Consider the following 5,564-nt stretch of genomic DNA (forward strand, 5'->3'; position numbering starts at 1 on the left):
TCCTCAGGAGTTTTCCTAGGTTTCCAGGAGTCCTAACTCAGGTTGTCAGGCTGGTATGGCCAGCACTTTACATATTGAACAACCTTCCCAGCTGTTTCGAGTACAAATTCTGTTGAATGAGGAATGGGCTGATACTGTGACTCTTACACCCAGAAGCTCTATTAACTAGGGCAATTCATTCCACTCTTTGCTCAGTATTTGTATTGAAAAAGTTGAATCATTAAAGCAATATATAGTTCATAGGCTGACTGTGATACCAAAATAAAATTGTTAATGTATAAAATAAACCAACAGAGTTAATTCTGGAATATCTTGTGGTCTCACAAAACATGGGAGCCTACAGAAAAGTTAAAGCAGGTTGAAAGGATTCACAAATCTCAGGGATGCTAAGTACCAAAATTTGAACCTATCCAAATTACTTTATGCCATCTAAAGCTTAATAATAATTTCTTAATTATCCAATATCCAGTTGATGTTGTTATTTTCTTAACTCACAGAGTTTTGGAAGTCCATTTACAAGTGATGTTCATGCTCTATGGGTAAATCTGAAATGATTTGAGACTAAAAATAAACAATATAAAAATAGTGTTGACCCACATAGTTAACAAATGCCCACGACTTCTCACTCATGCAGTTTAGTAAACAGAAAGTGATGGAGAGGAGATGCTATGTCCCCACTGCAGAGCTCCAATTAACAATTGGAGAAAGTGTAGTACAAGTTGAAAGTTGTCACCAGGCAAATGTCACAATAGCACAATCTTCCGTAAATGTGAAAATTAGCAAGAGAAAGAATATAGTAAGAGGAAGGATAATTGGATAATTTTTTAAAGTCTCTACTTTTAAAATCTTATTAGTTACAAAGGAAGAAATATTCAGTGATAGCAGAAACTCCGGCAGGTGTCACTGAATGACTAATGCTGATGACTTCAGGAGATATTGGCATTATGGACGTTATGGAGAATTAGATCAAATGGGAAGCACCATTGTGGTGTGGATTCTCACACACAAGTAGACACATGTTCTCTTTCTCTATCTTCCCTCCCTCCTTCTCTCTTTTGCTCCCTTTCCTTTTCTTCTAGTCTCCCTCTCTATCCCTCCCTCCCCCTCTCCCCGCACTCCCTTCTTTCCATTTCTTTCATGTTTTTCTTCCTCTGTGCATAACCATGGGCCAATACCAGATCACAGTTAAGAGAAAATCTGTATGTCTCCCCAGTGTTCTCTAAAAGTGTCAAAGATCAGAAAAACATCTGACCGTGAATTAGTCTCGAGAGATACTGAGTGACATCACACACAGATTAGAGGAGAATTAAGAAATTGAATCATTAAGTTTTTGGTGTGGATATGGTTTAATGTTTGTATTATGGGTTCCCAAAATAGCACTGAGAATCAGCATATGAGATGCTGAGGGTCCCTGCCCCAAGCTGGTTCTGATTAGCCAAAGGCTGGGCAGAGAGACGGAGGCTAGACTTGAGGATTCGAAGTCAAGGGGACCCAGGAAAGGTAGTACTGTCATGCCGGGGGAGCTGAAGAATCTGGCTTGAGACCCTCAGAAGAAAGAGCATATAATCATGTAAAGGCCAGGGAAGAATGCCCCCAGTGCCCCTCCCCCTGCCCCCTAATTGGGTCTAAGGTAACAAAGATGAAGAATAGATTTTAGTGAGTAATAATTCAGGAGTATCAGAGGGGAGTCATTAGCAAGGAGGAAGTTTCAGAGTGACCCAACCATTGAGCTGTTTAAGGCATATTAAACATAAGACTGTGTGTGTGCGTGCGTGCGTGCATGTGTGCGTGTGTGTGTGTGTGTGTGTGTTTCATTAGAGAATCCAGAGCCTTGGGGTGGGTAGTGAACTCATGCTACTGCTACCATTGCTGCCGCCACCAGGTGATTTGAATACCATTAGTTAACTACAGCTACAAGTTTTCACTTGGAGTTTGGGCTAGATCAAAGGCCTTACTGGGAAGACAGGAAAATTCTAACGAAGTCTATAGCTAACTCAATGTCACCGTGGTAGCATGAATTTCTTCTTTTCAATGATTTTACTGCCATTGTGTGGTATGTTGAATGAAAAATAGAAACTCTATTTTGCTATATTAAAATTGAAGGCAAAATATTTGAAAAAAGAGTCTGGTCTTTGATGCTAAAAGAGCTAGACAGAATGACCCTTATCAGGGAGTCTATCTGGCCTATCTGCAGACTTTCTCTCACTTCCTTTAGGAAGCCAAGGATTGGAAGTGAAATAACCGATTCTAGGTTTGGATTAAGACACACATAAATTGAGCCTAAGCTGTCTTACCGTAATAGCAGGCAAGGAAGCAAGGGTGAGCTGGATTTGCTCAGAAGCCTGGGGTCACCTTGGAAGGGCTTGCCCTGGCCCAGGAAGAGGACACACTGAACTTATATCGATATCCATGTTAAAGTCACCGTGTATATACATTACATTTAAATTCCTGAGTCTATGATGGAGAAGAAGAGCTGTCTCCGTTACCTGTAGAAGATGTAAGGAGGTAAGTATTGACGTTGAAAACTGAAAAAATAAACACGGGGTAAAACCCTAAGTATTTTTCCTGACATGTTTACACAACTAAATCTCAGAGTCACTGAGGGCCGAGAAGGGGTGGCTTCTTTGTATTGAAGTCAATAAATCCAAAGGAATGTCAGGCTTAGAATCTCACCATAGACAAATGGCTCTTCCTAATAGCTATGTGCAGCTGTCAACATCACAGTCCTTCATTGCTTTTCCTTTTTCTGGACCACACAATGCCTGTGAGAAACTGTTAGGGATTTTGATCCTGAGTCTGATTATCTGGGTTAAAACTCGTATCGTTTTAAAAGGAAGTCACAGCTTAAATGATGCCATTGAAAGACCCCAAGGAGACTGTGAAAGATCCTGGTCATGCTAAGCCCTGAGTTTCTTCACGAAAATATTGCAAGAGGAGGATATTTAGGCAGTGTCAGAAAAGTGAAGGAAAGCCCAAGGATATGTATCAGCTTATTGTAACATATGTGCTTCTTTTGCAAATGTATTAAAGGAAAGGGTGAGAGTTAAGAAATATGAATGCTAACTGGATATTAGAAGACACTAAGGGATTATTATTAAAATTTACACAGTCTAATAGGGTTTGATTACATTAAGAACAATCTTTAGTTTCTCTCAATGCATACTGAAATATTTGTGTGGTTTTATAAGCAATATATGCATTCTAATGTACAGTCTGGGGTTTCATTTGAAATAGCAGCAGTGATGCTAAGGTGGAGGCATAGATGAGGAAAGATTAGCCATGTATTGATAACTGCAGAGGCCAGGAAATATGTGCTGAGAATGGGTCAAGCCATCTAGTTGTGTGTTTGGAAATATAAAAATAAGATACTAAAAAATTAATCGCATTTTTGTTGTGAGAGGTCTAGTGAGCCTGAGGGATGTTGACAGGCTCACATTCCTTATGCCAGCAAGCCTCATGTTCTCTCCAAAATTCTGGCACGGAGCAAAGGAGCCAGAAACTGGAGGTGGGAACTGTACCCACTCTACACATTCAACAAAGTCACGGATTAGTTTTCAAACATTTTGTGATAAGGAAAAGCAAGATGTGTTTTCTAGTGCTTTCCCCTGCACACTACATTTCTTCCGGAAGGCTATTTTTGGTGTGTTTCCGCTGGACTCATCAAAGTGTTTAGGGACAAAATATATTTGCTGGGAAGTTTTTCTTTAAAACAAAAGAAAACAAAGCTAAAAATGTTTCCATAGTTTCTTTCTGAATCTGAATAAACCAGAAACATTTCAGATTACAACTCTTTGATTTTGGGTTTCTTACAGTACCACAGAAAAAAGAAGGTTCTGAGGTTCATCAATTTCATGGCTTTAGTTGCAGGGTAAAATAAGACTTTTTTTCAAATAGCAGAAGATGTAGTTTTTCTTTATCTATACATTTGGAAAAAATGATTTAGTTTAATTACTAGTGCTGACCACTTACTTATATGGCCATGAGTTTTTATAGGCTTTCGATTTTAGAGCATTTCTGGATTCAGGGAAAAGTGACCAAAAAGTTTAGAACTTTCCTGTACTCTCCCTTCCTCCCTCCCTGCCTGCCTTCCTCCTTCCCTCTATTCCTCTCTCCTTCCCTCCCTTTTTTCCTCCTTTCTTCCCTCTTCCCTTCCTTTCTCCTCCTTCCCTTCCCCTCCCTCTCTCTCCTCCCTTCCTCCTTCCATCTATCCCTCTCTCCATTCCCTCTCTTCTTCCCTCCCTGCCATGCCCTCCCTCCTTCTTTCCCTTCCTCCTCCCTTCCCTCTCTCTCTTCCTCATCTGAGGTCTGTGCTTTGCATCAAGGTTCACTCTTGCTACTGTTTAGTTTATGGATTTTTGACAAATACATAGTCATCATCCACTGCTCTAAACCTCCCTCGTTCTTCTCTTCCCACTGACCTTTCCTGCTGCTGGCAAGCACTGATCATATTTATCATTTCCACAATTTTGTCTTTCCAAAACTACGGTGTAGTTGTGTTCATACAGCATGCTCCCCTTTGACGTTGTCTGTTCCACATAGCAATGGACGTGAGGATGTGATGTAATTGCTTTTTGTACCTATGTTCAAAGGCATACACATTTAATCTGATAATTGTTGGGGACCTTTGCATCTGCTCATGAGAGATGCTGGCCTGTGATTTCCTTGCAATGACTGGTGTGGCTTTTCTAGCAAGCTAAAGTGGGCCTAATAGAATGAGTTAGAACATTTTTTTTTCTGCATGCATCTTCTGAAAGAGATCCCAGAGACATGCAATACCCTTAAATGTTTGAGAGACATCATCTCTGGGCTCATCTGAGCCATGTGCTTCCTGTTTTGAAGGTTTCTAACCCTGGATTTAATGTCCAATACCTGAAACCGTATGTGCTGTGTTGAAGATTATTTCTTTCAGGTAGCTGGTGCATTTCATACATAACAGATTTTCAAATCTGTGGGTATATACTTTATTTAATGCTTTCATATTACATTAAATGTTTATTTATTATTAATTTTATTTCTATATTATATTTTTTAATGTTTGTGAGGACCATATTAATGGTTCTTTCATTTCTGACATTGATTGCTCTGTCTCTCTTACCTAATGTGGATAAGGTTCTATTGGCTTCATTGATTTTTTTTCAGTGAACCAGTTTATGTATGGTGTTGGTGATTTTCTATTCTTTTCGATTACATTAATGTTTTTTTGACCTACTATTTAAATTTCTTTTCTCCTGAGTAATTTATCTTGGCCCCCTTTGTAGTCTCTTGAAGAGAAAGCTTGGATACCTTTTTTTTTTCTTTTTTTAAAACTCTTACACTATTTTGTAAGCCCTATTCTCACTTCTCTTTACCCCAAAATATTGACCTTGGGGAGAATATTTACTCGGTAGATGAATGACATAATGCACAGAGTCCATCTTCTCCAGCAGGAGATAGTGTTGTTGGGTTACTGATTTTCTTCTGCTTGTATCTGTTCATTTCTGATAGAGGAGGGGACAATCTCCATTATAACATGGGCTCATCTATTTCTCTTTGCAGGGTTATCAGTTTTTGCCTTGTATTTGGGT

The sequence above is a fragment of the Mus caroli genome, chromosome 13 (assembly GCF_900094665.2).
Source record: "Mus caroli chromosome 13, CAROLI_EIJ_v1.1, whole genome shotgun sequence".
NCBI lineage: Eukaryota > Metazoa > Chordata > Mammalia > Rodentia > Muridae > Mus > Mus caroli.